Consider the following 9,756-nt stretch of genomic DNA (forward strand, 5'->3'; position numbering starts at 1 on the left):
TAGGTTAAATTAGAATAAAAATCGCATGGGACATCATATCTAATGTGTTGGCAAAGTCGAATGTGCAATGTAGGTAGACGAATCTGTACAGAAATAAAATTGTATTCCAAAAATTATCAACGGTAATACGTCAGAAAAAAAAAAAAAATCAAAAATTTCATCGGATCGTGCAGCTGCGATATCCAACTTGAATTATATTCGCGTGGCGTGGACTTCCGTTGCACGAGCGTAGTCTCTGTGGTAGATAAAGATCGCGCACCTACCGTGACCACGAAAGACGGAATGAAAGATAGCGGTACTGCTTACGGAGGGTTATTGTGCTTCATCGGTTACGGCTCATCAGCTGCTGCAACTTCTATCTTCGGTCGGAAGAGGATCGGAGCTCCCAAGGCGCCAACTCCGTCTTGTTCCGCCTTCGTCATGTTTCCACCTTTTTCCATGTTGTTCGTGCTCGACGTCCTATTCAGGTGCGGCTTCTGATTGCTGTAAATCTTCAAATTAACAATAAATACCGCAAATTGGTTAGGCTTCAGGCCCTTGGCAGGTAAACAGAGAATTTGTTGTCCCTAAAAACCTCGTAGAAGTTGCTGGACTTTCTTCTTTGACTTCTTCTTTAGTTTTTTCAAATTTTATCAAATGCTTGAATACTATTTTGGCATTTATTATGGGCAAAAGTAGCTGCTAAAATGTTTAATTTGTAATACGTAGTATAAAGTAAGAGAAGATTATCTGATTCATTTGTTTATATGCAATATTTTCTTATTCTTTATAGACTAAGTGTCTCCTAATACACAATAGTTTTGATTATTTTATGGAAAGTTTATGATTGAATTTTGAGTTATTGAAGCTTAATTGACTCAAGTGATATACCTTAACCTGGGATCATACAGTTATGGAGGGTCTTCTTCACTGTTTCTTCAAATTTGATCAAATGCTTGAATACTATTTTGGCATTTATTATGAGCAAAAGTAGCTGCTAAAATGTTTAATTTATAATACGTAGTATAGAGTAAGAGAAGGTTATGTTGAAAATGACAACGTGCATTCATATGCAGATGCGTTAGTTACAAGAAAAAATAACTAGAAGATTGTTCTAGATACAATCGATAGATTTAATCGATAGGTTTAAGATATTCTTTTGTTTTTATCCCTAGTCCATGTAAGAATGTGCAATAAAGGTTTTTCTGGCTCAGAACGGTGTGATAGATTTATCCATAGAATATAATAATAGCTATTGTGATCCTATCTCTGAATAAAGACATAACAACAGGTTATCCGATTCATTTTTTCATATGCAATATTTTCTTATTCTTTACAGACTAAGTGTCTCCTAATGTACAATGATTTTGATTATTTTGTGCAAAGTTCATGATGGAATTTTGAGTTATTGAAGCTTAGCTGGCTCAAGTGATATACCTTAGCCTGGAATCACACGTTTATAGAAGATCCACACATTTATTAATTTTTTACTAAACGTATTCTATCATTCTTTACTATTTCTTCAAATTTTATCAAATGCTTGAATACTATTTTTACATTTATTGTGAGCAAAAGTAACTGTTAAAATGTTTATTTTGTAATACGTAGTATAAAGTAAGAGAACGTTATCTGATTCATTTTTTCATATGCAATATTTTCTTATTCTTTACAGACTAATTGTCTCCTAATGCACAATGATTTTGATTATTTTGTGCAAAGTTCATGATGGAATTTTGAGTTATTGAAGCTCAGCTGACTCAAGTGATATACCTTAGCCTGGGATCACACAATTATAGAGGATCCATACATTTATTAATTTTTTACTAATTCTATAATTCTCAACTGAACAAAAGCTCGCTTCGATACCTGCTGAGCTTAACCTAACTACGAGTTTCCAAACTTCAAACCAGATGCAAAAAGCTTGGTTTCCAGTGCTTCTGCATCCTCTGTACACGCTAAGTGCAAGAACTCTATCAAGCGTTAAAATGTCACAGTGTGTGTTGCGTCATGAGAAACGAACCACCTCAGTGTGTCTGGACGAGGTATTTACAAGACGACTATCGATGTTCATTCTTACGTAACGCAGCCTATGAGAGACTGCTTGGCGATAGTTCGTGGCTGGCAACGCGAAGAGACCAGGAACACGCTTAATTCGGAACCATTAACGCGCACCGAATCGATTGCGATTTTTCTATCGGGCCCACAGACGGCACGGACTTTTTGAAAAATGAGACGCTCTCCTGCACTCAAAAGTAGTCCTAAAACGCTTGAAAAAATGCCGACAATACGAATCCATTAATCTTGCCAGCTCGCGTTCCCGTCAGCTCTTTTCTTCCTCTTTTCTCTCTGTCCCGCTCTCGCCGGACCTGCGTGCCTCCAGGACATCCCTTTGCACTTACCACCTGGAGCAGCAACGATTTTCCAAAATCACCTCGCCACGAAAATGATTCACTTACAAAGTTGCCAGTCTACGATTTTTATATGTCGTTGTTACGTCTTGGTAGAAATTAGGTCTCGTAGAAAAAAGTATGAAAATAATAGAAAATATAGTGGAATTTATACGTACTAATTTCTACACAGACGTATATAATTTCAGCGAATTAAGTGTAACAATATACGGTTTCTAGACAGAATAATTAAGGCTTTCTCGAGTGGCCGTATAAAAACATAAGTACAGTGGAGGCACTCGAGACGTCAGCGAACGCAGCGCTAACCTCTTTACCTCGTTTCCTCCTTCTATCATGGACTAATTCCACAAAGTAAAACGCCATTCGTCATCTTTTTCCAGACATCATCTTTTACGCTATTTTTAGTCCACATCCTATCTTTATTCCGAGTTTATAAATTCTCTTCTCTATTTCTTTTCTCGTTACGTGTCTGAACAGCAAACACTTCATTCCACTTTTGTGTCGCAGGTATAAGACGTGGCATGAAGATATCGAAGGTCCTTGAAGAAGCAAGTCGAAGAAGGGATAGATGGGTCGTCCGAAAGCAATTAGCCTCGAAAACATTTCTGGCTTGCGTCCGAGGGTCCTTTACCAACTATACGCCAGCGTTTTCGTTGTATGCAAACTGTCTTTCAGTGACGAAGGGTGTCGAATGGTAATTGTCGAGGTCACGGATGTTGGTCGACCTTAACCTAGTTACCTCCTTCTTTCCGTTACTTCGAGCAGTAATCAGTGTCCGAGGGACGTTTACAGAAACTCTCCCTTCGCAAAGGGTTTCCCTGGTGTCGTCTCAACGTGGCTCCAAGCATTTCTCCGACTGTGGGAAAGCTGCTAATTGGAAACACGTTGGAAGAAGACTTTATCATATTTAAATTTGCTTCGCTTCGAAGAGAAATGAAGATATAATTTTTAGACGTTTTTAATTGAAGAAATGAATGAATTTTTAAAGGAACATCTTTGCAGCTATGTACCCAAAGTTCTGTTTTATTTTATCTTATCAAACATTGTCTGATAGACTATCATAACGAAGACCTATGAGATTTAAAATGTCAGAAGCAGCGTTCTTTGATCCTTTCACGGTATGACAAAATGAGAAAGAATTCTTTACACATAATTTTACTTTTCATAAGAAATGGATATTAATAATTGATTATCATCTAGGATGTGAAACTCGATGTATTATAATTGACACTGTAAAAGAGTTAGCCCTGTGACGAGTATCGTCCGGACACAAATTCTAATCACAATTTCCACTACGTAAAATGGGAATCAGCATCATCGTAGCATGTTTGTCCGCAGCATCCCTTGAACACTACTCATCTTCGTCTTCATCCATGGAACACTTTTCACGACGACCACGCTCATCTTTCCGCCACGCGGGCCTTTCCACCACGACGTGTAACACGTCGGAGAAATTCAGCTGGCGAGCTTCTGGGCTTGCCGGAGGAAGGATGTCACGACGGCCGAGAGAGGAGGAGGATCGTCGCTAACGACTCCGCGAGCCGTAGCCGCGAAAGGTGATGAATCACTTTTACGACTCACTCGGCCATTCTTCCTCGTCCGAGGAGGCCGACTGTCGACGTAAGCCGCTATAAACGTGGCTTTTTCTCGCCTGGTCCGGGCTCCTTTGAGCGAGTCGCCGGAAGAGCCTGCTCGCCGCACGCAAATTGCTTTCAAGCAGCGATGTCAGGTGGTAATTGGTCGCGGGTCGCGGGTCACGGGTCGCGTTAACATCGTTACCATCCCCGTGCACCGATAATTATCGCCTTTTCCTTTCGTTTTTCATCTGGATATCGCGCGTAAAGTGGAACTACCGAACGGCCTTTCATTAAAGTGTATCTGAAACTTTCACTCGACACGATCGCGAGCCTGGTTCGTTGTCGTGTTTTCTTCCTGCACGTAGTCTGATAAAAACACGTGTTTCTCTTGTCGCGTCGCGGCCAGCACGCCTTTCCAACTGCGGCTGATTGCGCCTTTCAGCGAGTCGCGTTGATTTCAGACTGCAGCTTCGCGCCCGCCGCCTGTCACTCAATGAAAGATGCTCAATCAGCGCTTTTTAGGCAGGTGGAAGTGAAAATGCTTCTCTTTTTGGTTGATTCAAGTGTACTCAGAGGATCAATTGCTTGCTGGCTCTGTTAGTTCATTTCCAGCATCGACTGTCTAGCTTCTGAAAAGGAATTCAGCAATTGTGATGTTGTTTTATGTATGTGTAATTAGCTGGACAGACAAGTGAAAGTTTTAGATTTATTTGAAGAGGGTTTGCTATTGATCAATGAGGCTGACGAAATTGCACGATGTGAACGAAACCTTCTGATTTTCTAAAAATACAAAATGTTCGATAGAGCTGTCCTCTGGTGGTAGGATACAAGTCATTCAGTAGCCAATCCTTTTGCTTATTCCATGCTTTTTAATGTTCTATATTTCGTGCACTTTTGTTACATCGTATGACTAAAACACTTGATCTAACAAAAAATATACATAGTTATGTATAAATCAACTTAACCTTGCGCACTGTTGTGTCTTCCTGTTTCACCTAAGTTGCTCTACCTTTCAGAAGCAGCACGGAGGATCAAAGAGTGACAGCGACCCATACGAAGATCAACCCCAATACCTAAGCCTTTGGAGGTGTGTAAGGGCGTCCCCAAGAGGACACAGTCCCCCTTTTCACGTCGACAAACGCGGGATCGTGACTCAGCAGCGAAATAGAATCTCCGGAGACTCGTGCTTTTCGCTTTGGATGGATCTGCTGCCAACACCTTCACGTGGGATATATGCGAAAATAGCCGGGATCTTTCGTAGATTTAGGGATCCAGACACGCATGCATTCTCATACGAACTATGTCGAATTTCGTTGCTCGAACGCGTAAATATTTGGAATATTCTGTAACCTGCAGATCGATCGGTCCCTGAAGACTTTAATATCGTCGAGCGCGTGAAAAGTATTCTGAATCTACTTTCTTCCTTATTAGGACGCAGGTGGCCACCTGTTAATATCAGAAATTTATTAGTTTTCTTTTGCAATTGCTGAGAATTGTGCATTTTAATTGCCGAAATACAAGTAAAGGAATACTAAGGCTATACTTAGAATTTATATTAAAATAGTTTTAGATTTATTTAATAAACGATTGCCAGGATCTTCGTGGATATCATTTGCACGCGTCTCAGCGCTCTCTTTGTCTCACCATCTTCTTTACCGCGCTACCAATGGAACAGTTTCATTCGTCTGTTTTTCGAGACGCTGTGCACACACATACTTCCATACACTCATATTCACATACGCGTGTCACTACTACAGGGCTGATCTAGTCTAGCACACAGAATATCTCAATGTAATCTCAATAGGAATATTTTAAAATTGCTCTACGTTTTCAGCCCTTAAATATCTTCACGTTCACGTCTAAGATTTTGTTTGTTGTGAGAAGAGGAATGATTTTATAGAGTGAAGAGTAACGTGTGTGTACGATATTCGATTTCGCCGTGAAATTACTTTGCAATGCAATTGCAAGTCAGTTTGAAAACGCCAAAATTATCAAAAAGAAACTTTGTTTGATATAAAAAGAGTTTGTAGGGCTATAAACATTGTATGAACATTTTGATTATTTACACTAAGGTTACAGCTTCGTGAGGATGTTTTGACAGTTTTTGATAATCCTGGCGTTCCAACAACAGTTAGCAACAACAATTAAATATGCAAATAGGACAATGCTTGGAAACATACGAAGGGTTAAAAGTCGAAATGATAAAGCGAGGGACAGGGTTTGTAAGATTCATGAAGCTGTGGTTATACGTTTTCTTGTTCGTTTCAAGAATGATTCTTGCGTGTAATTATACGCGATTATAAATGAGGCACCGTTGCATTGTAAATTCTCAGAAGTTGTAAATTATCATGTCACTGAATGTATAAAGAGATGTAGATGAACAGCTACTGATTGCCGATACAGCGACCGTAAACGTTTTTGATAAAAACTTATTTCCCTTAAAGATCTATATCCATGGCGATTCCATTACTTGTACACACTCAAACCAGTCCGCAATTTCTTAAACGTTACATGCTAATAATAACAATAATAGTAATAACAATAATAGTAATAGTAATTTCTTCAATTTCTTTATTGTTAATTGTCATCGAATGAAACAAAGAAAATTCTTCTCTTCGCTCTGTGTCCTATTCACCCTGTTTTCGTACTCGTTCGATACTCGATATTTATTTATCGTGACCCTGAACGATCTATCTACTGGGTGACATAATTTAGTGAACAGGGAACGTCGAAAATAGGGAAAAAAATATCCAAATTTCCTGGTGATTCGTGATGTTGTCGCGAACGATCAACAAGTAAAGCGTAACAGGCCAGTAATAAAGCGATGAAAGTGATAAATCGCGACGGTTCCACCCCCAGGTCGGGCAGCGGCGTATTGCGTTATTAAAACTTTCCTAATGGCCGATAATAAGCAGCCGGCCGGGTGGATTGATATTAAATCGTAAACTACTGCGTTCTCATTTATCATTATCACGACGGAACTCGATGGTTCATAGCGCGCGACGCCTCCGGTTGCAAACTTAGCCGGGGAATTCCAGCCAAACGGGTTTTCACTGGAAAACGTTCCCGACAAGCGAAGAAATTCTTTTTTTCGTGTCGCTGTAAAAGAGACATAAAAATGTTGTCATCATTTGTATGTCAGTTTCCCTACAATTCATGTAGTTGATATTCTTCTCGGTAAAGAAGATATTTTTATAACAATTATGTATTGTTCAGGTTAATTAATCAATTCAATTAACATTCAATTAACCTTCTTACAGTGTTTGTATAAGATTTTATCACGCAATAGTTTATTATTGCATATCTTCTTGAAAAACCTACCAATATGTATCTTCCTAAATTATATACAAAAAAGGTACATACCTGGTGTGACATCAGTTTCGAATGGATAAATAGAATAAAACTATAAAGACGAAAGGAAATCTAAATTCTCTTGATACACCACTTTCTTCGCTAGAGAAAAGATGCTAATTGTATGTACAACTTTCTACTAATTAAAGAATATTATACTTACAAAATAGCATATTGGAAGCTTCGATACAAATAAGAAAAGAATTCCTATAAGAACTGCAGCATTAAATTACGTTACTTTAACTATCCAAGAAGTTGAATGACAAGAAATCCTAGAAAATCCTACTGTATCCACATAGAGTATGAAACAACAGGGTCACAGAAAGTTTCATGTTTAATTGGTCGGTTGCACTGGAAGTCCTCGTGGCGCACGTGGCGCATGTCGGTGAGCTCTCATGGGCGATCTCACGATAATCGTCATTTGGGAGATCGCGACGATCGCGTGGAAGGGAGATGGCGAGGGAGAACGAGAGGGAATCGTCGTTGACGAACTACGTGTGCAGGGGTGGCTGTGGGTGTAAAAGGGGGGTGTCATGCCGGCTCACCGGCAAATGTGATTGATTGTGTTTCGCCGGAAGAGCAGAGAAGAGGAGCGACGAGGGCTCGAGCAGAGAACCGGCAAGACGTGCGCGGCTGAATGTTGGATAAAGAAGAAATGTTACCAGAAGACGGTGTCGCGGGGGTGGACAGGGGTTGAACGAGGAAGACGGAAGCTTAGAAAGAGCGTAGGTTGGTGGAGACAGAATTCGATCCGCAAAACGAGAAGACAACGTCCGCACAACCCTCTTTGCTCTCGTTTTACGTCATCCGCAAGCTCCTTCAACCCCCTTCGCAGATTCCACTCGACGCGGCGTTCCTTTCGTCCTGGAGAGGCAGCAAGTGGCCGTAAGAGAAATAGAAAAATAACTGTGGCGTGGTATCTTGCTTAACGAAAAAGCCTCGACTCGAGGAAGCGCAAAACCGGGGAAAAAACAGGTGACGCGCTCTCAGGGCTCGTTCAATTGCCACCCCTTCGTGTTCCGCTATTCTTCTATTCTATTCTTCTTTATTATCGCCCCTTTAATGGCACACGATATTCTTCTTATTCCTCGAGTATTTTTCATGGCTTCTTGTGGGATACTTGTGTTGCTTGAAATGGGTAACTGATTTCTGAAATTTTACTACTATTTTTCCAACCATTCTAAAATTTATTCTATTTAATTTACGTCTACTTGATTTTATTAAATATACCTTCTTTTATGAAATTACTTTCGCTGGAAATTCCACTGCCGGGTTGCTATATTCAGCATCGTTCAGTCTCGACTAGCAAAAGTAAAATGCTAAACGGTAAAACGGCTGGTCGAGAGAAGCCTCGCCATCGTACATTGTCGTAGCACGGCAAAACAGAGTGAGTGTGCTCTTTGTGTAATGACTCGGCGCTTTATATGCTTTGCTCCACGCAGCTGATCGCGGGTAGACGTACTTGACCGAGTGCAGTGAGACACTTGTAGAGCACTAATATAAACACGCGGTGAAAGAACGCCGCAGCCATTACTTTCAATTTGGTCCGCGTCGAAACGTCTTACGTAACGCGTGATTCCGTGTGCACAGCGGCCGACGAGACGTTCTGATAATCACGCTGACCGATAGACGATCGACCGTGAATAGTTGCACCATTGATAAGCTCGTTTTAACAAAGAATATTATCAGCCTAATGCCACCAGTGGACCAACAAAAAGAATATTTGCATTAGTAACGTGAATTCGAGATATAAACAAGAATTTGGTATTTCGCGAGCGAGTCAGGCTCGTACGACATTTTCTACTTACTCGCTGTATATTGTTAAATGGCTATTCCACTGTATCTTCGCACATCGCTCTATTCATTCGTAATTACACTGCAGATTTCTCTACAAATTTATGGTTTCATCAGCGGAAATACGATAATGGTTTCTAAATAGAGATTTGTTTCGCTACTTAAACGTAATAATTATTTTACCTTAGATACGTTGCATATTTTAATTATACGCATTCTGTAAATATCTGCACTTTTAATGAATACGCAGCTTTGCTCGAACGATCTAACGCATCTATTACTAAGAGGAACCTCCAAATACGATAAAAGCCGCGTCACCCTAGCGACATCTGCCAATTAGCATGGTGATATCATTTAACCGCCGATGTCACGATCTCAATAACGTTAGACAGCATCGGCGTGGTTTTCGTCGAGCATTGACCATACCGGCGTAAGATGGATTTCAGAAGGATGGAGGCGGGTTAAGGAGATCCGTAGGAGTGACTATACCGTTCTAGGTACCCTGGAGTATGGCCCCATAAGGGCACAGGATCCACGCTTTCCGTGGCAGGGGTTGGTCTCGTGCTTCCGCGGAGTGGGGTTAGCTGGCGGCAGAGTAAGAGGAACGACGAGGAGAGGGGGTGTCCCGGCTCTCGGCAACGGCTCGA

At 40.7% G+C, this 9,756-nt stretch overlaps 1 long non-coding RNA gene across 3 annotated transcripts; it reads left to right on the forward strand.

The window, feature by feature from the left end:
- The first annotated feature begins 320 nt into the window (after positions 1-320).
- On the forward strand, positions 321-5,874 carry LOC138189046 (uncharacterized). Of its 3 annotated transcripts, none has more exons than XR_011175830.1 (4): positions 321-544; positions 2,895-3,081; positions 3,726-3,943; positions 4,981-5,874. It is a non-coding gene; the product is annotated as an uncharacterized LOC138189046 (long non-coding RNA). The 3 variants fall into 3 exon arrangements; XR_011175829.1 differs by lacking the exon at positions 321-544 and adding an exon at positions 1,649-2,021; XR_011175831.1 differs by lacking the exon at positions 321-544 and adding an exon at positions 2,684-2,738.
- The last annotated feature ends 3,882 nt before the right edge of the window (positions 5,875-9,756 follow it).

This window comes from Bombus flavifrons, chromosome 18, assembly GCF_040668555.2.
Source record: "Bombus flavifrons isolate JBK064 chromosome 18, iyBomFlav1_principal, whole genome shotgun sequence".
Lineage (NCBI taxonomy): Eukaryota > Metazoa > Arthropoda > Insecta > Hymenoptera > Apidae > Bombus > Bombus flavifrons.